The sequence below is a fragment of the Vulpes vulpes genome, chromosome 13 (assembly GCF_048418805.1).
Source record: "Vulpes vulpes isolate BD-2025 chromosome 13, VulVul3, whole genome shotgun sequence".
Classification (NCBI taxonomy): Eukaryota; Metazoa; Chordata; class Mammalia; order Carnivora; family Canidae; genus Vulpes; species Vulpes vulpes.
Window position 1 is genome coordinate 30,785,040 of NC_132792.1, and position 24,961 is coordinate 30,810,000.

Sequence of the window (24,961 nt, forward strand, 5' to 3'; positions counted from 1 at the left end):
GACTTAAACATAACCCTTAGTATGTTATTTTTTCTATATCATTTTTGTTTTCTTTGTTATTATTTTTAATATGGTAAACATGTCCAAAGGCTGTTAATATGTTTCCCCAAACCAAAAGTGAATGATAAAGATAAGCTACTAATTTGAAATTTAAACACTTGAATAAGCCAGATGGGGGATAAAACAGAAACTATAAGGGAACACAATGGAAATGAAATTGCTCAGACTGTGCACAGGGCAAAGCACTCTGACATATGCCACGTCACTGAATGAAGTAAAAGTATGTGTCAAGCCACCTTGGGGATTGTGTCACTACTGGTTTGGTACATCATTTCTCTTCCCCATACCAACTACCTACTACTAAATGTAAGAAACTTTACTCATCATATTCGAAATATAACCTCTTAGAGACAGGAGAAACAGTGTTCTGAACTGAGGCCTTCACACATCTCATATTAAATATGCTTATTTTTCACAGTAAGGTTTATGGATATATCTTACTATTAAAAAAAAGTAATGTGTTAAGTTTGTGAGACAATACCAACCCTCATATATGGAATTTAAGAAACAAAACAGGATCATAGGGGAGTAGAGAAGAAGATAAAACAAGATGAAATCAAAGAGAGAGACAAGCCAAAAGAGTCTCTTAATCATAGGAAACAAACGGAGGGTTGCTGAGGGGAGGGGGTATGGGGGATGAGGTATGAGGGGCATAAAAGAGGGCACGTGATGTGATGAACACTGGGTATTATATAAGACTGATGAGTTGCTGACCTCTACCTCTGAAACCAATAATACATTATGTGTTAAGTAACTGAATTTAAATAATTTTTTTAACTTAAAAAAAAACCCTAAGCTAAATCTCACAAGCTTTGAGAAAATAGGGTCTTACTGACGTCAATGACTACAAATTTTATGTTCAATACAGGCTTTTGATTCATGACCAGAAAATTGACATTTTAATGTTAATGTTTAATGTTAACATTTTAATGTTAATAATCAGGGGCACCTACGTGGCACAGTCGGTTAAGCATCCCACTCTTGGTTTTGGCTCAGGTAGTGATCTCAGGGTCGTGCGATTGAGCCCTGCATCTGGCTCTGCGCTCAGCGCCAAGTCTGCTTGGGACTCTCTCTTCCTCTCCTCACCTCTTTTTCTCTCTCTCTAAAATAAATAAATCTTAAAAAAAAAAGAATAATCACAACACTTAGATTGAATACTTTCTTGAAATGGTATACGTAAAAGGCTTTCAATAAGTTTTTCTTTCTGATGCGTAAGAGTTCCCGGGGCGGGGGCGGAGGGGGCTTGTATCACCTAAAATTGTCTAAAGTTTTCAAAAACATACTTTCTCAAAAAAGTGAACAAAAGGCCCAGATTAACCTCCAAAGCTCCTTTTTTAAAGTTGTATGACACTCCTCTCCTGACAGTTCATTCTGTATTATATATAGAGTTGCATCTGGTTCAAAACTGACTAATCTTTGCCAGGTGTTTATGTGCCAGATCTATTAAAAGGCATTTTCACCTACATGATCTCATCTCTTTTTTTAATCAATCTTATTTTTTTCTGATTTTATAATAAAATGTCCCCTGGATATGTCTGTGCACATATTTTTAAAACAGCTTTGCTGATTTAAAATCGATATATAAAAAGTGACAGATATTTAATGTATGTAATTTGATGAGTTTAGATGTATGCATACACCTGTGGAAACCATCACAATCAAGATGACAGACATATCAATCGCCTCCAGAAATTCCTTATGTTGCATTCATTACTGGATTCTTCCATTTTGCAGCAAAATCCTTTCCACTGATAAAATGAGATTACGAAGAGTCCCCCAAACCTGGTCCAAACATTGGATTTGTCAATTGCAGGCACCCTAAACAAGGTCTCTAAAATGTGGTCAATTATGCTTGTCCTATATGAAATAGGAGAAATTAAGAGTATATAAAATGCCTAACAAGTATTATGTCTTATGCCTATTATATTAGGAAGACTCTCAAAAGTTTTCTTCCCTTCTCCAGAAGTAATAGGTAAGACACATTTATATTTATCATAACTTCATAACATTGACTCTCAAGGATATACTGAAGGAAGGAAGGAAGTGGTTTTGTATGTCCCTCCCATTAAGTTTAACTCTATGTAACACTTAAAGCAAGCATGCCAAGAACTAAATCTATCCACTTACCTACTAGAAAATATATCATGACAATATTTAATGTCTGTTTTTTCTTTTTGAAGAGAAATCTTTCAAATATTTGCCAATTTGGGGTGTATTGTAATTAAACACTAAAATCAGAAGAAATCAACTATTTAGAAATAGTCATGCGCATAAAATTGATTTTTAAATAGAAATTTAAAAAGGTAACAGTACACTCTAGAAAATGATGGAATCATCAAATCCCACTTGGGAGTTTGAAATAAGTATATGTACTACATATACAGTTTATTCTGGTGTTATTAATAACAATGTTATAACAGAACATTGCATTTCCAATCTCTCTATTAAACCAATCTTGACAACAGGACACACAAAGAGAATGAAATTTGATCCTTTTTTTTTTTTTTTTTTGCACTCACACCAGTTGAGTTTGGACACGTTGGATAGCATTTTTTCCCACTGAGCCAGTCTGCTTGGTAGAAGATATGAAAAGATCGCCTGCTAGCTAGCCAAGCACTTGGAGAAGCTTCCATACCCTTCAGGAAGCATGAGCTTCCCTTGATAGAAGAAATAATGCTACTTTGTATGGGAATTCAGTCACAGCACATCTGACTATGTCATCTTTGAAATCACAGAACTGTTTTGAAAAGAAGGACCCCAAAAAGTTGCAGTTATCAGCACAGAACACAGAAACAGGAATAAAACTGAACTTTGGAAAAAAGATGCAGAGCACAGAGACGTTTGTAAAAGTTACAGAAAAAGTTCCAGGTTGCCTGAAAGCATAATGTTTGGTAACCTATTATTATCAATTAAGATAGAGGAAAAATTCTTTCTTAGAGATCCTTAGAATTTGTCAGCTGCCTTCACTTGATTTGATGCCAAAGTGATTTTTTTCCCTAAAGCATAAAAACAGTCTTGATACATACCTTGGTTCCCTAAGCAATGAGATGCACACAATAACATAACCCTTTGCCTTTGCCATAAGAATAACATACACATATATTAGATTGCAAAACAATTTTCTAAGATTTGAGGGATAATAGGCACTGCTGGTCTTTGTTTAAATTAATAATTTCTTATTTAATAATAAAAATGTCCATGCATGTATAGTTGTAAAAAAACATATTTTATATCAGCATTAATCATTTCTTCAAATAGATCATTGACCCAATCATGAAATCATCACATTCCTTCACTGCATAACTTGTTTATAACTTAGTATAAAGGACAATGGCTTATGCGTCTTTCTATTTGTGGCACTTAGAATTACATCACATACTGAAGTGGCAAAGAAAACAGATTCAGGTACTGAAAGATCTGAAGCTTATACAATTGGGGGTGGGGGTCCTCGGTAAGAGAATACAAAACTGAAAATACAAATGCGTATGAAAGTAAATATTTATTTAGAAAGAGAAATCTTAGTAAACCGCAAATGTTAAAAATATACAATTATTTTTCCAGTTCAACTTCTCCTTTCCATGATACCAATTATGCCTGCCACTGTTTCAAAGTATGACAGAGAGAAAGTTAAAGAGGAATGATTTAGCAGTCGTAATCAATTATAGTTAAAATAACTTAGTTTTGAAATTTTCAAAAAAAACTTTAGACCACCTGAACCCACTGCTTGAGCCCTTGAGCCCCTTACAAAGCTTTAAAAAGGGCCTCAGCTAGCCTGGGTCCTTATACCTTGAGCTTGTCTAGATTCCATTAATGTTGACTGCTACTGGTAAATATAACAATGGTAATGAGGACTTTCATTGATAGATACCAATGAAACGCTTTTAGAATTGACCTTAGAGACTCAAAATACTCTATGGGCCATCTAGAACATGGAATCACCCAAGAATCTACTCCTGCTTTGCAGCTTAACTCCATAGTCCCCATCACTCTCTCTACCTTCCAAATATCTGTTAAATAATAAATCTAGCAAGTGATTATCCAGGCAAACCCTTACTTGCGTTCTTCCAGAGACAAGTAGCTCTTTACCCTACAATGAAGGCCATCCTATTTTGAACAGTTCTAACGGCTCTACCGATGCTGAACCCAAATCTGCCCTTGGTATGTAGAATGCAGACCCAGAATGCCCTTGGAAATGATTTCTTCTGAGCTACAGAGAAAGCTAATTCCTTTTCTACCTGAGTTCCTCAATTATCTGAATAGAGTTCTCCAATGAAACCTATAATTTTCTTTTCCTATTAAATATCTCCAATTCTTTCAGCTACTGCCTGGCTGTTAACCATCCTCCAGACAGTTGAGTTTTAAGAAGAGCAAGAACATTGAATAGAATACCCTAAACTTGACTGACCAGGACAAAGCATAGCAGGACTCCTTGTTAAATACTGAACATTGTGGAATCATTCCAGACTCCCAGTAAAGATGCACAATTAACTGAAATATCTCTGAAATTTTAATTTTGGTAGCATATACGTCTCCCTCTTCTTGTTCTGTATTTCTACAGTTGCCTTCTTTTTTAACCAAAATTCAGGATGTTATCACATGTCACCATCAGTTTTAGAACATCATCCCACCCTGCATCATTCTGAAAGCTGATGCTTCCATTAAGAGACATAGTGAAACCCATTAAAAGAAATAATTTAAAATTTTGGGGCATGTATTAAGTCTGTCCCCCTCCACCTTCAGCACTTGAGTCTGTTTCTAGAAGACCAGTTGATATATTTTTATTGGTTCATGTACCATACCCAGCAGTTTAGGCAGGAGAGGCACTGGTAGAGATTAGTATGAAACCCCAAGATATATTATTCCACAGGTACAGTTTTCATATCCAGAAAAATAAACAATGTTTATTTTTTTAAAAGATTTATTTATTTATTCAGAGAGAGCGAAAGAGAGGCGGAGAGAGAAGCAGGCTCCATGCGGAGAGCCCGACATGGGATTCGATCCCGGGTCTCCAGGATCACATCCCGGGCTGCAGGCGGCGCTAAACCGCTGCGCCACCGGGGCTGCCCATGAATGATGTTAATAACAATGACTCTGAATTGGTTGTTTCCCTTTCAAATAGATTCAACACAACTGCAACTGATAAAGAGAAAACAAGTCCTTTGAGGAGGGAGGTATTTAAGGGATTTTTGTTGTGAGTTTGAAGTAAATATAAGATAGAATAAGAAGAACTTCTATTTCTCCATAAGGAATTCTTCAGACTTTTCCGTGTGGCTTTCTATGTATCTGACTTTCTTTAGGTCTCCTGAACAACTGTGCTTCCTAATCCTTAGGTAATGTCTAAGAGAATATGACAATACCTGCTCCCACCTCTTAACCTCTTTAGGCTGAATCTGAATGAATGATTCAACATAGATCATCAAGCTGACTTTCTCAAAGGAGATTTTGACATTTTAATAAATATATGTGGCAGAAAGGTTAAGTTACCACTTAAATATGAAACAGATTTCTTTATAATCTGCATATTCATGAAAACAGACAATAAGGTATCATTAAGTATGGAGATGTCTTCAAAGAGTACTCTCAACTCATCTATTCCTATACGAGAAGATGTTTATTTGAAATCTTCAGAAGCATAAAATTCTTCATGCATCCATAGGTTGGAGGTTTTCTCCCATGTTCTCCGTGAGCAGAGGAATTCATCTACTGACAATGGCAAATGCCTGGGCCATTTCACTATGCCACCTCCAGTTGAAAAACCAGTAAAGAAACTCTTCCCCCAGGATCCCTGGGTGGCGCAGCAGTTTGGCGCTTGCCTTTGGCCCAGGGCGTGATCCTGGAGACCCGGCATTGAATCCCATGTTGGGCTCCCGGTGCATGGAGCCTGCTTCTCCCTCTGCCTCTCTCTGTGTGACTATCATAAATAAAAATTAAAAAAAAAAAAAAGAAATTCTTCCCCCTAACACCTAATGAATCTTTTGCCTGGAATACAAAAGTGTAATGCTTCAAAATGGTCCCAATGTTTACTGGTCCCAAAGAGCTCCCAATCATCTCTACGGGGTTCTGAGGTCACACACATCCATTTATATTAAGCAGTGATGCATGTTTTGCAAAATAGAATTAAAGTGGAATTAACATGGCTTCAAACCTAAAAAATTCACAGCTGGTACTCCAACAGTACTGATAATGGTCAGTAACAAAATTTCCAAGGATTACCAATTCATCTAATCAGTTAAAAGTACCCATTCAGAGGAAAAAAAAATTATATATATATATATATATAAACATAAAATGAGGACATATCAATTGTGTTAATGTCACATATACTCATATATTATAATAGAAACTACCTCCCATAATATTGACAGTATTCTGTAATTATAATGGGATTGATTATTCCCCATTTGTTGAAAATATTCATTTAAATATCACATAAATAAACAATGTGTCTGAAAAATCCTAAGGCATTGGACTGAGGTTCCTGAATCCACTATCTCTCCTAGAATAAAAGCCTTATGAGGGTGTGGACTGTGTCTGCCTTAGTAATATGTTAGCCCTACAATCTAACTCCATTTCTGACACATTTCTCCTCAAAACTTTGTTAAATAAAATCTAACGGTTCCCAGGGTGTTCTTCTGGCAACCAAACTCTTCAGAAGGGTGATAGCTTTCAGTTGGTCTGTTGGGGCTTGGGGTGATTAACAGTCTCCAGGAGATTACAGTCTCCCCTCACCCTTAAAAGTGGGTCCCAACAATTCACAAGGAAAGATTAATTTTCTTGCTCCTCAACAATAGCAACAAGTTTTGTACTCCAGGCAATTTTTGACTAACAGATCATTTAAGGATCCCAAGAGTCACTCTCAGTCACATGACCCTATTTGGTTTTCTGCATACACTTATCTCAATCTAAAATTACGCTGTGCACACTGAATCACTGTATTTATTGCCTGTTGCCCACCTTCAGGATATAAACTCTAGGAGAGCAGAGAACTTACCTTCCTAGGGTACTACTGACCTCTATTCATAGAACAGTGCCTATAAGACTCAGAGAAAGATCACAATACATATTTGTTGATAGAATAAACAAAATTGTAGAAAAGAAATGATACAGAATTTCTTAATTAGCAGCCTCCATCATTTGTAAGACACAATGGTAAGTTATTCAGAAGAAGAAAATTGTAACATTAAATGGATATATTCATTTTTAAAGCAAGCTATGTTCTGACTTGAGGAATATCAAAATACAAATTCTAAAATCAAGAAATATATTTTGGCTTTGTCTTCTTAAATCTCCTCAAAGACTTACATAGTTGTCAGAGTTTCTCATCAACGTGGATTAGAAATGCTGTCCTACTATGTGATAAATCCCATGACTCACAGGAAACCACATTAGTTGCTCTGGACAAGTTTCTGAGTGATGACCGCCCAACTTCTCTTGAGCTTTTTAAAACACTGAAATTACCTACTGGCCTCAAAGATTTTTAGATTAGTATAGTCACATCACCCCATTTCACAGATGAGAATGAATTAAGACACAGAAGTTCAGGGATTGTTCTTAAGGTTACCTAAAAGGCTAGAGAAGTCTTTCACTGCCACATCTCCTTCATTGTGATTCTCAAGGACTCTTTCCACTTTTCTAAGACAAAAACTCTTTGTACAAAGCATGGTACCGTAAGAGGAGCTCAATATATGGCAATTTCCTTTTCTTCCTAGATTTATATTTGCTGGGAATAAATAAACAAAAAACCTAAATTTCCAAATACTGTAACAGATCTTAAGTTAACCCTGTGGTCCTTTAAGACCCCCTTTATAACATCTGTTGTTAGTGAAAAGTTGTGCTGGGAAAAACCAATATATCTCAAATGAGAATTTACACTGAAATGTTATTATTGGTTTTGTAAAATAAATAAAGGCGCAGGGGTGGGGGTAGGGATGGGAGAGAGACAGACAGACAGAAACAGAAAGAGAAAATGACCCAGAATGTGAATGAAAGAGATGTCAACCATTCAGTAACTCAGCAGGTACCTCAAGCTCTAGATTTCATTTTAGCCCACTTTGCAGAGTTCAACTCTGATCTAACTACTAGCATGATTTTTGGGCGTCTGTTTGCAGATGCAGTAGAGTTATCAATCCGAACAGACACACAATCCGGGTCCAATGTCACTTCTCCTCATTATGTTAATAGTTAATACATGCAAATGAAAACACTCTAGCAATTTGATTTCTTTGAAGATAGTTTGCATATTGTCTTAGCCATAATGACTGTACACTTCTCTCAGCCTCCATTTATGCAAGGGTAGTTTAGTTCATTTTTATCAGCTCAAGTTCATTTTGGCTGCTATTGGAATGTATGTGCATGTTTCTTTTTTACCTTTTGCCTAATTACCATTCAGGTACCATAAGCAGATTTTTCATGCTATTGGTGTTTTTCTTAATTAAGAAACAAATGAATTCTCCCTAGCAAAAAAGATGGAACAACAGAATAAGATGCCAGGGGCTGATGTTCTGTTTCTTAATTGAAGTAGTTCTATTGTTCAGTGTCGGTAGTGAGAGGGCAGAAATGTCATAAGTGTAGAATGTTAATAGTACAAAAATAACATAAAACTACTTTTAAAAATAAAGAAGGGACACAAAAAATGCTGTAAGAGCCTTGAAAACACAGATTTTTATCCACATATTAATTCTGACAGTAACAGAGTAGCTTAATTTACAAATCCCTCATACTTAGAAAGCCTGAGGTTCTAACCTCAGTCCTGAGAGATATGCCTGCCCCTCTCTGCTTGTCTAGTTAACTGTACCCTACTTATTATTTGCTCTTCATCAATTAAGGAGACACCCAGGGGAACATTTTCTTTAATTTGTGAATAAACTATTTCTCCTTTAATTTACATTCTTCTTTTTCTTCCCACAGTACATTTCAATGTCCTATCAACATATTCAGTAAGTGTTACTACAATAATAAAATAAGATGCACGCAAGTTCATACACACTCCTATTCCATTTTTTCCTAGGGTGATGAAAACTTCAAGGAATCAAGATTTTAGAAAGAAGCTGAGTCTTTTACTCACTTCCATACTGATGGGCACAATTCTGGACTACAGAATAACAAGAGATTACATTTTTTTTTGCTCTAATAAAAGTATGGGATATATATTCCCTCTCTCATAGGTTTATCCTTTTTTCAGATTACTAAAGTCCCACTTTATTATTATTATTATTCAACTTAAATATTTTTAAAACATGAAAACCCATGACTGACTTTTAGAATAAGCTAAATAAGATAAAATAAGTTAAATAAGAAACATAAAGTAATCTATTTTGCCAATGGGGAAAGAACATTATTTAAAAAATTACTCTGGGTATCTATTTCTAAATTACTGTGTTTCTATTGATATTGATAACATTATACTTGCCATCATTCAGATGTCTGAGTTATGTATAGGATATATCTAAGAATCAAATAAAGACATTTTAAGATATATAAGTAATATATATGTGAATGAAATATTTCCTTCTGTAGTTGCTTCCTAAGTGAACAAAAAAGATCATAATCTATTTGCTTTATCATAAATATCACTATGTACTGACAAAATGACCCTTTATTTATTAAAATCTAATATTTTATAGTAACATAGAATATCCTGAAAAAAATACCTTCAGGTTGCTCTGATAGCATAATTCATGTTTGCTGAAAAGGAAATAAATAATTTTAATTTGAGATGATTTTTAAAACATTCTATCAAAGTACAGAAAATATTTTATGAAGTCATTCCAATGAATGTCAGTAGGACAATTTGAAGAGAGTTCTTTATAGAAAAGATCTATAAGAAGAATATACATAGCACGCAAAATTGCATATATATCCACACAAGAAAAGATCATGTGTATTAACCATTATAAAATGGATAATCCATATTTTTGTGAAAGCCCTAAGATAAATTTCAAGGAGCTTTACTAACACAAAATATGAAATCCTATGAAATTGTCAAAGGAGTTCTTAAGGTGATTGCCTTTCATTTTAATTTTAAACAAAACTGAACCATAACCATAAACAGATTTACATGTCTGTTTTCTCTACACTGTGATATATTAGAAGAGGTTCTACTTTAGTCTATTTAGTAGTCACTCATGTAATAATAAAATGTGCCATGATATTCAGTTATTAAGTTGGTTTTCATCAGGCAAACTATGAAATAAGACATAGGGGCAAAATCTTTTTTTTTTTCCTCACTTTCTTAAGCTTTTGTAATATTAGCATGACTGGGAAAAGGGTGAAAGGCAAAGAATTTGGAGCTTTGAGATTTACATATTCTATATATATAGGGAAGTATAGACCAGCATGAATATAATTTTTCTTAAGACTATTTCCAGAAACTACTGAAATTTTATTATTTCTTCAAATTCTTCAAGTAGAGTCTACAAATGTTCATTATCAACCTTAACCCAGTGGCAAAATGTTTAGACAAAACATTTTCCTACCGTTGCAGCAGCCTGAAGCTGTTGTTCTTCCCCACCCCCAACCCCCAGTCTCTGACTTGCTAGCATGGTGTCCCTGCCAAATTCTTGGCGTTGGAAGAGAGAGGGAAGAGGCCATACCATAACGTGTTGATAATGAGGAGATAGAAATAGCAAACCAGCTGGATTGTCCTAATAAAGTATGTCTGGGATTTAGAGACATAACAACTATGAGTTCAGGTCATCCAAATGCATTTTAACCAATTGGTTTCTTCAATGACCTTTTCAGATACTCCACTCAGGTTCTTTCTAAATGAAGTTTTGTGTATAAACTCCAGAACTGTCTGGAGGGCGAAGAAAGAAAACCTTACCACTCACATTTTCTAGTAATATTATGATACTCAAGGTACTTCATGTTATTTAATACCAGAAAATTAGACAAAATGGTCTGTAACAGATTTCATAAATTTTAAAAACATTTACTGGTTTATAGCTATATATGTGTGATAAATAGATTACATTTTACTACCAATATATTTTATGCGGCATTTCCCAGTGAAGCTTGAAACATTTTCTTCCTTCAGAAGAAAACTTAACTATTTTAGAGCTGTCAGAGCAAAAAATTTCAATTATTTAAGATATTCAACAAGATCTATCTTTCTATTCCAAGTAGGAACACGATTTACAGAAAGAAAATACTGCATTTAAATATTCACCTATTAGGATATGCAAACCAAAGACCTTTAAGTTTATATTTTAGATGCCTGGGGATATTTTTTCCTATAAGAGAACAATTTATTTTCATGATTTGACCTCAAAAATGCCAATAATAAAAAAATGTTTTACTAGCATATGTCTGGTACTGTTATAAACTCTTAGCATGCATTAATTGATAAAATGCAAATTAACCCATTGTAACAGTTTCTTTAGTTACCTCTTTTCAATAAATAGAGGAAACTACGTCACAGGACAAGTAACTTGCTCAAGGACATGTAACAAGGAAGTAACAGAGCTGGCACTGGAACCCTGATACAAGCCTCCAAAGTTCTTAATCAAAATACCATAAACGCCCCCCTCTCTAATGAGTGGTTGGATACATCAATCCGCTTCTAAATAAGAAGGTTAATATGTGGCTTTGTGCCTTACATCCTTTCAAGTACTATTCCACAGGCAGCTATTCCATTGTCTCAAAGTTAATAGGTAAGTTTACCTACACTCTCATTTTCAAGTAGATTAGCTTGGAAAGTTATTTTTTAGAATTTTCAGTCCTATAGGCTAACACAGTTCCACAGGGTGGCTGTGGAGAAGTGGCCTGCCATTTGATCAGGATACACTGCATGTAGTCTTCCACCTGATTTTGAAAATGGATCCTAATAACAAAATTAATAACATTATTATTAAAATAATTCTAATGACTTTTCGCTTTAGAAATCAGTCATTTTAGAAATGTTGTATGATCTTCCAGGCAGAGGTAGTTTTAACCAGATCATCTTCAATAACTTCTACTGGGCCTTGCTCTGAGCCTATTTTTAGTACCAACCACTAACTTTATCATCATGAAAACCACTTGTGGCTTTTCAACACTTGATGGCTGGGACATCAGCAGGCCACAGGGAAGCAGGGGGCTGGATCCACTTTGGGTCTGTTTTCCTCTGATACTTCTCTAGATCTTTAGGAACAGAATTCTTGATGACAAGAAGCCTCAAGAAGCCAAATCAAAAAAAAAATTTTTTTTCCAAACAAATTCTCTGACTTGCATACAGTCATTGCATAAAGCCACTGATTAGATGAATTTATCTCCTTTTGACCATGCATCCTGGTAGTACCACTGTCCAAACTAAGAATGTAAAATATAAAAATACAATAAAATCTTCAGGTCTCCCTAGGTTTTTTCGGAATTCATAAGAATAAAATGAATGAAACTGATCTTTTGGTCATATGCGCTAACAAGGCTGAGAATAGTAGAAGACTCTAACAGGTAAAAACAAACTTAGTAGGATGTATTAACTTTTCTAGGCTTTAGGTTCCTTCAAATAAGAAAAGCAAATATTTCTTTTGTGTTCAGATTATAATTTCTTTCAACTGTATATGTTACTTCTATTCCAACTTTTATGCCCACCTTTTTGAAATTATTTGACAAAAATTCAACATCGTTTATTTCTTTTTCCTTTCTATAATAATTATCAAAGGAAATTTATGGTGGCATTTATGAATTAAGACCTTTGTGTATGTTTTCAAGGCATCCTTAAATCCAACTGAAACTTGAAGATTCAGCCTATACCATGAACTGGTTCAGCTCCTGCTTTTGCTGCTGTTGCTGCTTCCTACAATAATACATGTGACAGCTTGGAAGATTCTCAAGGATGCAGAATCATTAACAAGGTGCAAAAAGAAGCAATGTATGTGGTCCAGAACCAAAATATATCTGCATATAATAATCTGGAGAAAAATGATAGGCATTTTAATATCATTCCAAACGTGAAATACTGAATATGGGTTAAAAATGAACAGTTCTAAGCAGAGCAGGACAAAATTTCTGAACTCAGAAAAACAATGTCATGGGGATAAACTTCTTTTTGTGAAACAGAGCCTATAATAGTACATCAAATCTTAAAGAATAGATCTTTTATCTAAAACCAAAGTATCATACACTATTAATCTGAGGTTAATAACATAGCCATGACCTATGCTGAGAAGAGAGAAATACTATACTTTAAAAGGAAATGTATTTAGAATCTTTTTCTCTGTGCTCTCCTTCTCTAAAGTAAAACAGAGCTTAATCTTCACTGGAGTGCTCACTTTTGGTATATTCTCATATTAAGCTTAATAAGAACTACAGAAAAATTTATCATTATAGCCATTCTCCCTCACAGTAATGTCTGAATTAGACAGATATTGAAACATTGTATCAAATATTTTTATCCATTTCCTATTCTTTCTTCCCAACCCCCAACAGTATCTCTACCCTCCCAATTACATAACTGAGGGGAACATGAGCCATTTAACACTTAATTATAGTGGCAATATACACTTGATTCCTCTCCCTCTTCCCCATAAAGGATTTATGAGTACCAGTACTGGTAGTGGCTTTCACTGGTAGTGAAAATCATATATGCATCTTCCAATGGATACCTTTTACTCTTGTGTTAATTTTCATTAATGACATTAATTTATAACTGGTTAAAATTCTAGTTGGTTAAAAAATTAAAAACTATCAAAAGGCACACAGTGGAAAGGGAATCCATGCCCTACTCCAAACTCCCAGTCCCAATTCCCAAAGAAAAGCATCATTAATAATTTCTCATAATTTTCAGATGTTTTCATGACAAAATACAAATATATATATCTATCCATTCATTCTTTCATTTTTAACAAGTAAGGAGACACCAATACTGACTGATTGATTGGTTTTTATTTATTATTGTTTTTATTTCATAAGTCTTTGAGATGCTTCCATATCAACATGGACACATATGGCCCCATCCTTTATAATACATAAACTACGATGATGGTTATACTATAATTTTACTTAACCTATTCCCTATCAATGGACATTTAAGTAATTCCTAATGTTTGCTGTTACAAACTATGCTGTAGCCAGCATACACATGAGAGTCTCCATGGAATATGTGAAATCACTGGGCCCAAGAGTATATGTACAATTGTAATTGCTATAAAGTGCCACATTGTCTTTCAAAGAGGTTGCAACAATTGGCAATCCTAGTAAAAATTACTCTGCCCACTTACTATTGAACGTAAATTTATCCTTCTAGATATTCAGTTATAAAAGTAGGCTAATGCATATGAATGAATGGAAACCTACTACCAAAGACAATCTCACAAGCACAAACAGATTCAATTAAAAAGATATTGTTCTGTTCATTTATTTTTCCATGTGTTGTCTCGCCTCAATAAAATATTTCTACTAAACTATTGAAAGCACTGAGTGATGGTTTTAGTGTCCATGTCAATGCTGTTATTAAATCTACATCTAAAAGTTAGAGGGTAGCACAGAAGGACTAAAGTTGAACGTGAGATAACAATAATTGTTAAATTTAACAAAATGAAAGGCGACTAAAACCCACTGTCAGCTCACAGGCTTCTTGTCCTCACCTATTACCAAATGACAATTAGATACAGCCATGTAATTATCAAGCACATTCAAAATACACTAAGCAGGCTCTATTTTTCAAAATCTGCACTGACCATCAATTACCTAAAGGATACATTCAAGTTCTTTAACATGGCACACAAAACCCTTTAAAAATGTGGTTCCAAGTTAGCTTTCAAGCTGCATTCTCTGCCCTTCTTTTCCATGTAGACACATCTTTGATCACAATTCTTCACTGGACCTTGAAATTATCATCTTCTTCAATGCCTTTCTGCTATCTGCCAAGCTGTTGATTTCAGTCAAGATGAAATTCCCCTCATCATTACTGGATCTCCTGCTCATCCTTCAAAATCCAGATTATGAAAGACTTCATTCTAGAGGCTTCTCTGAACTTGCCTGGGCATTTTGGTGCCACAACACCTCATACTTCCATCTATTGTGAATATATTGTAGTGTACAGCAATCATGACTTTCTCCTTCCTTATCTAGTGTGCTACCAGAGGGGAAAGACTACAGTTTATTCACTTTCGTATTCTCCCTTCTCCAGGGTTTAACGCAATACAAAAACTGATACTTGGTATATGTCCATTTAATGACTGCTAAGTGAAAAACAGGAGTTAATTTAAAGCATGTGGGTAACTTTTTTTTCCCTTGGGTAGAACAACTGCAAAACCAGCTTTGCTAAAAGATACGCCATGGGAAATGATGTGGATTTTTACAAACTGTCCATTCATTCATTCAGCCAATATTCTTTGAGCGTTTGTGATGTGCCAGGTAATCTTCTAGCAACTGGAGATGCCTAAGGAAACATAACCAGATCCCACAGCCATTGACTTTAGAATCTAGTGATAAATTATCTATTAAACAGATAAACATACCAACAAATAAATGAGATAATTTCAGATAACCATTGGTGTAATGAAAATAAAAGGGTAATGGGCTAGAGAGCAAACTAGCCATGTAGGGGGCCAGAAAACTCTCCGTAAGGGGTTAAGGAAGGCCTTCCTGAAGAGTTACATGTGAAGGAAGTGCAGGGTGATAAGAAGGAGTCAGCAATATAAAAAATCTAGGGAAATAACACTGCAGGAAGAAAAGCAGCTTGGCACGTTCAAGGAAGAGAAAGAAGACCAGAAAAAACAGAATGTGGTAAATGCAGGTGATTGGGGGGATCAGCCAGGACAAGGATTGGGAAGGGAAATGGCACATGATGATGGTATATTTGGTGATCAGATGAGACAGGAAGGCAAGGAACGGATCAGGGAAGATGCGGGAGGTCATAACAAAAAGTTCAAGAATTAATTACAAAGGACATCCACTGGAGAAGGATTTAGAGCATAAAGGTGATAGACCTGATTTTATATTTTTGAAAAAAGTCACTTGACAAATAAAAATACAACTCCTATTTATATGGTTATATTTTAAAATGTAACAAGTGATCATCTGACACACATACAGAAATTCTTTAGAGTGGTCTTAAAAGTTTTGATAAGCCCATCTAAAGTGAAGCCCCTTGAATATTTCATGAAAACCCCTTCCCAGAAAAATTCTTTAATACTCTAATTTTGCATAAAATGTATGGATATTCATAAACTCCTCAAAGCCTATGGATCCTAGGTTTGAAAGCCCTGAATTAATATATAATAATTATTTTTCTTTCTAGGATAATAAGAACAATGTGCAGCTAACATTTATTTCACCTCTTGTAATACCTAAGAGATAGAGAGCACTGGTACTAGATCTTCCTTAGTAACATCCTATACTGGGATCCCTGGGTGGCGCAGCGGTTTGGCACCTGCCTTTGGCCCAGGGCGCGATCCTGGAGACCTGGGATCGAATCCCACATCGGGCTCCCAGTGTATGGAGCCTGCTTCTCCCTCTGCCTGTGTCTCTGACTCTCTCTCTGTGACTATGATAAATAAATAAATAGAAAAAAAATGTTTTTAAAAAGTAACATCCTATACCTAAAATCTTATTGTTTTTTCTTCGAAACAAAAACTTCCAAACCAACAGTGAAAAAACATCAAAGTGAATGTCAGACTAATCAGTCTAGCCACTGCATCTTCAAACTCCTACTCTTCCTTAAATGAGATTCCTGAAGCTATGGGACTAATCACGAAATTGCAGTCTAGCTGACCAAATAGCTGATTGTTACTTTCCATTTATAAGAACTGCTGATATTAATTATTTTTATGACCTGACATTGTTTTCATTTGTCACCTCCAATTTTCCTCAATGTATAATTAGATATTTTCCAAATGCAGCTTATGCCTAGGCAAAAGGAAGTGTGCAATTCAAAGCCACACAGAATAACAGAAACAAAAAACTGAAGGAATAAAGGCGTTGAGAAGGAAGTTTTAGATAAACTATGATATCGTCTGTGTGGGTGTGTGCGTAGAAAAGCAAGTTAATAAACTTTAGAGAGCCTCATGGATACTCAAGGGAAAAAAAAAAATCTCCCTACATAGTATCAAACCAATTTGCATTTGTCAACTGTTACACTTCTTAAAATGAAAGATTTACCTGAATGGTTAAAAAAATGTATTAAAGACTTACACACCAATCATACAAGAAAAATCCACTTGTGTTCTCTTTTCCCTGATGTAGTAAGTGTTAACCATTACTATTAGTAGTAAGTAATACTACTGGATTCATATCAGCGATGTGACCATCAGAACAGGTTCACTAAGGCTGTGATGCTTCTGCCTGAAACATCTTTTCTATAAAAAATCTTTGTAAGTGTACCTATAATGATTCCTCACTGTTTCTAAGACAGGTGATAGATTGATAGATAGATAGATAGATAGATAGATAGATAGATAGATAGATAATAGATAGATAGATATTCATTCCATATGAATGTATGTAGAAAAGTCCAAGTCATTTTCTTACAGCACCCTTCCAGGAAGTATTACTAATCACTGCTGAAATGGCCATCAGCCCCCCTTCTCTGATCACTTACTACGAGTACCACTTCAGGTTTTGGCACACGTGCTTCATACAGTATTCCACTTGTACTATCAGCAATACAGCACCTTGCAGAATTCATCTTGCTGATATTAAGCCCACAGTATTAGCTGAGACCCAACTGTCCTCTGGAGATGTGACCCTTAAAACTCAGAGAAAAGTGATACATCCTAAAGGATTTCTAGAGACTATCAAATTGTCCTAAATCTAAATTCAAATCCAAGCTGTCCAAATTCCAATACTGTAACACTTGTACTAATGTTCGTGGCCAACACTGGAAAAGATTTTACTCTGAAACTACCCACTCTAATTCCCTTCCTTCATTTCTTTCCTTTTCTTTTTTCCCCTTCTTCTTTAATTTCTTCTTTTTCTTTCTTTCCTCCTGTACTTCTTTCTTTCCTTTCTTCCCTTCCTTCTTTCATCTAAGAATATTTAACCTAATTATTAATTATGCTCTAACAGAAAAGTGAACTATAATTTTGTTCTGTGCTAGCATATAAACTAGCTAGCATATGTTTTTAAGGCCATTCTAATAGCCATCAAGAATTCGGGGTTGTCCATGATTAAAACACACAGACACATCCTAATAATCCCCTCACCAGCAAGATTAGAATTCAGAAACTATAGCACAACCAAGCAGTTACCATGAACCTATAAAATATAAAGGTCTACCAATGTGCCAGCCAACGTTTCCCAAACTCTGACATGTCTAAATTGTGTAACAGAATATTTTTTCATGTAAGCTTCTCATAATCTGTAATACCAAAACACTTAGAACTGATAACTCTAGGTTAATTTACATTGTAATTTTACCTCAGGAAACCTATGGCCCTCCATAAACTTTATTTTTTAAATATTAAGCTCAGCCAGTTTATGTTATTATTTTTAGAACAGTTTACCTTATAAGATCATAATTACATGCAATATGTAAAAAGTCATTATATATTGCAAACTACCATATAAAATATGACATAATCATTAAATAAACATATGCTCTTGCACTTTATGACACAAAGAATATAAGAACATTAAATCAAATAAAACAGGAAGGTAGTCACATATTTCTGTTTGTAGATTGAATCTTCATGCCTTTAAGGGACTATCAAATGTTAGGGCCTGGACCTAAAAAAGAAAGAATGAAATATTAATAACGTCCCACCTTGTGGGAGCTCGGCATTACTTGACACTACACAGAAACCGACCTTTTTGTCCTTCAGGCTTTGCCTACCAGGCCCCATCTTCTATCGCAAAAGCCAAATCATCTGATCCCAAACTAACTGTCAACTGCCTGTGATGGTGGGGAAGCCAGACATCAATCAATCAGGTTTTATCAGACGCGCTCTTCGTTTCTCTGTTGTGCTCATCTTATCATCTGACCCAGTTGTAGCCCTGACTTCAGAAGCTTAAGCAACTCGATGACAAAATATGCGCCTGTTTGTCCAAGATGCACACTGTTAAGAAGTGGGATGATATTTTTAGCAGCTACCTAATATATTTGCAAATGAACTCTTGCATATTTCAGATTCACACATGTCCCATCTTGGTCAGTTTCCCCTGTACAATGAGTCTGTTCTTGGCTGTGGGAGACCCAATATCCAAAATATGCAAGTCCTTAGGTATGGGTCAAATGTCATTGGAAAACGTGGTCATTTTGAGGACAATGGAGGCAGAAAAGCTATCAAAAGGAGAATTTGGGGATGTCACTTCAAGAAGAGAAAGAAGACAATACAAATTCAGACAATTTTATCCCAAATAAAAATAACTCAGAAAATTAAAAGCCTTCTTATCTATTTATATGGAGTCTCAGAGGGAAAAAAATGTTTAAACCTTCTGTGCTGTTGCCAAACCCATGTGAGCTGGCCCACTGCTCTAATGACATGCTACAGAATACACAACATAGGTAAGGAAATGATCGTGACATAAATTATGAATTAGAAACTTCAAAATTCTGAATAAATACCTGTTACATAATTTTAACACAAAACTGAGAATAGCAAATTATACAGGTATTTTGCTGCTGAAAGTAATCTATGCTAGCACAAGTAACTGTCTATTTGCTTAACTTGCCTTTTTTATTCTTCAAGAAGCGATTACATTTTTAGATTTTTCCTAAAATCAAAACAACTTCCATAACAAATAAAAGATTTTCACTAATAGGCAATGTGATCAATATGCCATCCATCTCTCAAAAACTTCACTGAACTATATTTTGTAAAGGTTTTTAAAGCAGTACAAAATTTACCACAGAATTAATCCACATAAATACATACTTTAATATAAGCATGGGCTGTAAAAACCACAAAGTATTACAGTGATATATTTTGACATGGAAGAGAATACACACCATGAAAATAATTTGTACATAATGAGAAACACATCATTCCCAAAGATTCCCACTGAATTCATAGGGGTTTATAAAAAAAACAAGTGCCTTTGAACTTCTCAGCTCACGCAGTAAGCAAGAAGGCTTACCAGTACATGGCATTTTACATTTTGTAAGCACTAGATATGAGAAATAAGCAAGCTTCTACTTGCGACATGAAAAAAATTTTCCTTTTACATAGCTACTGGAGGAAATAAAAAGATTTTAAAAATTTCTTGAATACCAAATATGCTAAAATTAATCTGTGACACAAATTTTTGTCACTGAATTATGAATAATCTGATCTTGTCATTGAATTGTCTGAAAACCTTTAAAACTACTCTTCCAAAATGAGGTAATCTAAATGTAGTAAAAGAGGGAAATGGACAACATTGAGTGTATTTAATTATCCTTCACTATTATTTATTATTTTCATTATTTTAAAAACTACTTAATAGTATATGGTGTTTAGCTACTTTTTGTATAAACTTAGAGGAATGGGTTCCTCAGCTGGACTTGAAGACTTGCTAATTCACTATTTTTAATCTTCTAATCCCCAGTTCATTACAGGCTCACAACAACTTTAGAATATACCAAAGCAGAGCAAATTCAAGTCTTTGTTAAAGGGGCACCATCAATATAGAATATATTGCAAAGGAACATATAATAAGAAAATTTAAAGTTAAAAGTTCTAGGTTAATAGTCAATGAAGGACAAATATTTGCCTATAACTCTAAATTTTGTAATTAATTCTTCAACTGATTAAACAATTTGCAAATCTTATACTAAGAATTTTAGAGATTATGGCTGAAAAATCAATGTCAAGTAACTCACACTTAATAAGAAATTTTTCACTGGCAATGTTGTATTTCAACCGGTTGAAATATTATATTTCAACCGGTTGAAAATTCTCCTTTACTGTGTCTAAGAGATGCTCACCAATTTCCTAAATGTAGATTAGAGTAACTTATATCCTCAAAAGAATTTGTCTTTCTGAGAAGGAAATCAACTGAAAAATAACATTAAATATATCTTCAATTAAATTCTCCTTTAAAGATAATTTTCAGATGTATTTTAAAATTTAAACAAAAATTTTAAAATGTTTTGTTGACACAAAAGCTAGGTGCTATAAACCTTCAGGTAGGCCATTAAAATTATACATATTTGTGACAGCCTATATATAAACTATTATATCATACCTACCTTTGTAATAGCTATTTGTAATAAATTTGCCATTACCATAGGCCAAATCATGTACAAGAAATCTCAGATTAACACTATTCAACAACTTCTAGCAATTCAAAGGGGAACACTTTCACAAATAAAACAAAACAAAACAAAACAAAAAAACGAAGCAGTCAATGGCAGATGCCCAAATGAAATGTTCTATTTAATATTAGATATTATACGACTGCCTCTAATGAACATACTCCTTGTATTACATCTCTGGGAATATTACCAGAAATATTAAATGATAATTAGCATTGCCTTGCAGACCATACAAAGAGTTGAATTCTGGCTGTTATATGGACAATGCCTGGAACAAATAAGCAATTATATGGCACCAGGCACTTGACATTTTTGCTTAAAGCCCCCAAAATCATGAGAGACATATACGGGTTCCCCTTACACAAACATATTTATTTATTCAGTGACTACAAGTTTAGTTAGTGCCTACTCTGGAGTATTGCAGGCACTGTTTCTAATATTTCTAAATCCAGTTTTATTCTTTATCATAATTTTTAAGAAAAATGAGATGAATTTCCAACATGTGATTTAGGGGGGAAAATGCTCATTTTCAGTGATCACCGTATTTTGATAATATCAACAAAACAGCACATATTTTGTTTCCTGACTTTAGCAACTTGTGATCTTTTATTATCTTTGCAAACATTTTTCAAAGACATCTATCCTATTAGCTTAGTGCTGTAGGATTTCCCTTACTAACAAAGAATATCTAGTATTAAAATATTCCCAGATAAATTTCTTCCTTGGACCTGAAAATGCATAGCAAAACTCTTGGTTTCAGACAGGCGACTGGTGATCTCACACCCATCCTGAGACATAAGTAGTCCTCAAAAGTACTTTTTTAAGGTAGTGGACAGTATAGTAATGGACCAGGAAAGAAGGGATGAAAGAGAAAAAATAACAGGCTCTTATTTTAACATCTGAAATCTTGACCAAAACCAATCGACCTGGTAATTATCATATACTCATGTTTAGAAGTATTTGCCAAAGCACAAATTACTAAAGCTTTAAATAATCCTGACTAGACAATTCTTCTCTACCTTTTTGTCATCTCAAACAGACAGTCTGACAGTAATGGTATGACACCCTCTCAGACAAGCCTCTCGGCATTAATATTTAAATCTTACCTATCCCTTGTGATTGGAATTCAGCCTCTATTCGCAAACAAAAACTAAATCAATGTTCTTAGAGTTCAAACTAGATCCCTAAACAGTTTGCCACTCTCTATGCACAGATAAGATAAACTTTCTTTGACCCAAGAGATGAAGTTGCCATGACGATCAGAGAGTCCACTTTCTATATTGATATTTTGCTGATGTAACAACAAATAGAACCAGATCCTAGTGCCGATAATGGTGATTAATTAATACTAATATTGATCCCTACAAGCAAGAGACAAGGCTATTAACTTGAAGCCTGAAAAGTCAATTGTTACCTGTGGCAGAGATACTAGGAGCTGATTTGGAAGCATAATAAACAAATGTGCTATCTTTATGCTAATACCTTTAAAGAGATAGTTCTTTCTAGAATGCCAAATATTGCCATGTCTGAGCTTATTAATTTAATTGCATTTCAGCTTTTAAAAATGTAACCTTATTGAATGATAATACATACTTACCCTTTTATCTATGGTGGAAACACATTCTCTGGTGACTGAAGCAACGGACTTTTGCTGTTATTCATTTGGTGAGTGAATGAACTGATAATTTTACCCAGTGGCAGCTGTTGAATTAGGCAGGGTTTCAAAAATACCTGAAATGTCCTGCTAGTCCTTTGGAGCTAGGAAAGTAACAAAAACTCCTAGGGGACATGATTTGGAGCCTAAGAGCTCCAGAGTGACCATATACCTCCCGCTTTTTAGTCAAAAAAGATTGCGTTAAGGAGGATTCCTGAAAAGTATATTTTATTCCCAGACACACCTAATTTTAGATACTTCACACGATTTAGCCAAAAACCAAAAACTTCCTCTCTATATATATCACTTTACTTAAAACTTGAATATACATTGCATTATTTTGAAGGAAAGTATCGGGCAAGTGTTTTCTTGAAATGTGAAAAATAAAGAATGTGGAATGAGTAAAATGGCTTTGTTTATTTAATATACTTTTTCAGCAAAAGTTACATATTGAAAAGTGGGGATTGATCAAAATGCAAATAGGCCCACTCTTGATTTGCCTTAGCTATGTAGGAAGGCAAAAATATCCATACTAGAAATTCATACATCTAGTCCCAAATACCCCATTTTAGCAAACATACTACCTTGATCTTATTCTCTCAAAACTTTGTCCACTGATGATAACTAATAGCAAAATGGGCTAATCAGTGTGTCATTTCTTTGTTTTTGTCACGTAAAGGAAGAGCTCATTAGTCCTAAAACAGTCCTCAAACAACAGAAATAACACAGATGAGAAGCTTTGAAAAGCTCATGACTAGAAGTGAGTTACCTGAACTGTACCACAAAGTTAATTTACACTACTACATATAGGCAAAACATAAATATAGATACAGGCTAGACAATTGCTATAATCAAAGAATATCTTCATTTAGGCTCACAATTAACCCAAAACAAATCAATGTATACATCTTTGTCTTAACCCTTAAATACAGAATAAGATTTTAAATTAGCATAATGCAAAAATCCGAGGTAGAACATCTAATTGTATTGTTTTCTTTCACAATTTAATAGCACCAATTTAAATAGTACATGACACAAGTCAGACCATATTTTCTACGTCTATATTTGAATTTTAATTACAATTACTGGTAACCTTATGATGTCTACAATGAACACTGTTCTCTTATGTGAAATCCAAAGAGATGCTACACTCCTTGTAATTGAGCTGATACAATTATATTTACCATTAAGGTCTCTAATTACAATTAATAGAAAAACTCAAAATTGTTTGTCTGTTTAAACAATATTGTGGTATATACTAAACCTCATAGTTTTTCTTACCCCACAATTTTACAAACAAGCCACTTTAGAAAGTTACCAGAAATGGAAAATATAAGAACTACTCTTTTAATTCCAAGTCATATCACCAAGTTTTAAAAACTCTTTTACAGCAACTACAGATAAAAATGCTACTGCATTTATGTTTGCACTGTTGACCCCACTGAACTTAAAAAAAAAGAGTGACTTCATAATTAATGATCTTTTAGAGGTAAACTTTCTTACATTCCCTTTAACACCTAAAAAACAAAACAAAACAAAACAAAACAAAACAGGACTAGTGTATTAGCTATCTTAAAATTTGCCTATTTTTAAAATTCTACTAAATATTCTTACATTTTTTCAGAAAAATTCTATGCATTGATATATTTTGAATTTGTAAATAAAGAAATTAATTTTGTTACCTTTCAGATAAGGATACCAATCTATTTTATCAATAAAACAAGTATTATACAGGATACATTTTTCTTTTCTTCATGGCCAGTGTAAAAATAGGTTTTCCGAAATGTTACTCAGCCAGTAATGTAGAAAATAAAATCTCCACCATGAGACGTACCAGAAACCAAAGAGAAAGGCTTATTTTTTAATGTTATATTTAATTAATCTTAAAATTCACAAGAAATGAGTGATTTGTTTCAAAGCAAAAACTCCATCTTAATATTTGGCAGTTGAAAAGCAAGACATTCTGAGTATGAGTGATCAATGTATTTCAAACGTACGTAGCATTCTCATATGCCTTTTTAAAAAATAATAGGAATAAGAATACAGTGGATAATTAACCCAAAAATTATATATTGAATACTAACACAAGA

At 34.3% G+C, this 24,961-nt stretch overlaps 1 protein-coding gene and 1 long non-coding RNA gene across 4 annotated transcripts in view; both read right to left on the reverse strand.

The window, feature by feature from the left end:
• The window catches only part of ZFPM2 (zinc finger protein, FOG family member 2), a 456,766-nt gene that overhangs the window by 427,155 nt on the left and 4,650 nt on the right, over nt 1–24,961 (reverse strand). Inside the window, exon 1 of one of the 3 annotated variants that reach the window (XM_072734070.1) lies at nt 1,014–2,285. The exons of the other annotated variants lie outside the window; for them this stretch is intronic. The gene's annotated coding sequence lies outside the window, so the exon portion shown is untranslated. Of the gene's footprint in view, nt 1–1,013; nt 2,286–24,961 lie in introns of those variants that run through there. 3 annotated transcript variants of the gene reach the window in all.
• LOC140595151 (uncharacterized) lies at nt 10,298–22,577 on the reverse strand. The gene is made up of 2 exons (XR_011996550.1): nt 18,645–22,577; nt 10,298–15,421 (listed from the first exon to the last, which is right to left on the reverse strand). It is a non-coding gene; the product is annotated as an uncharacterized lncRNA (long non-coding RNA).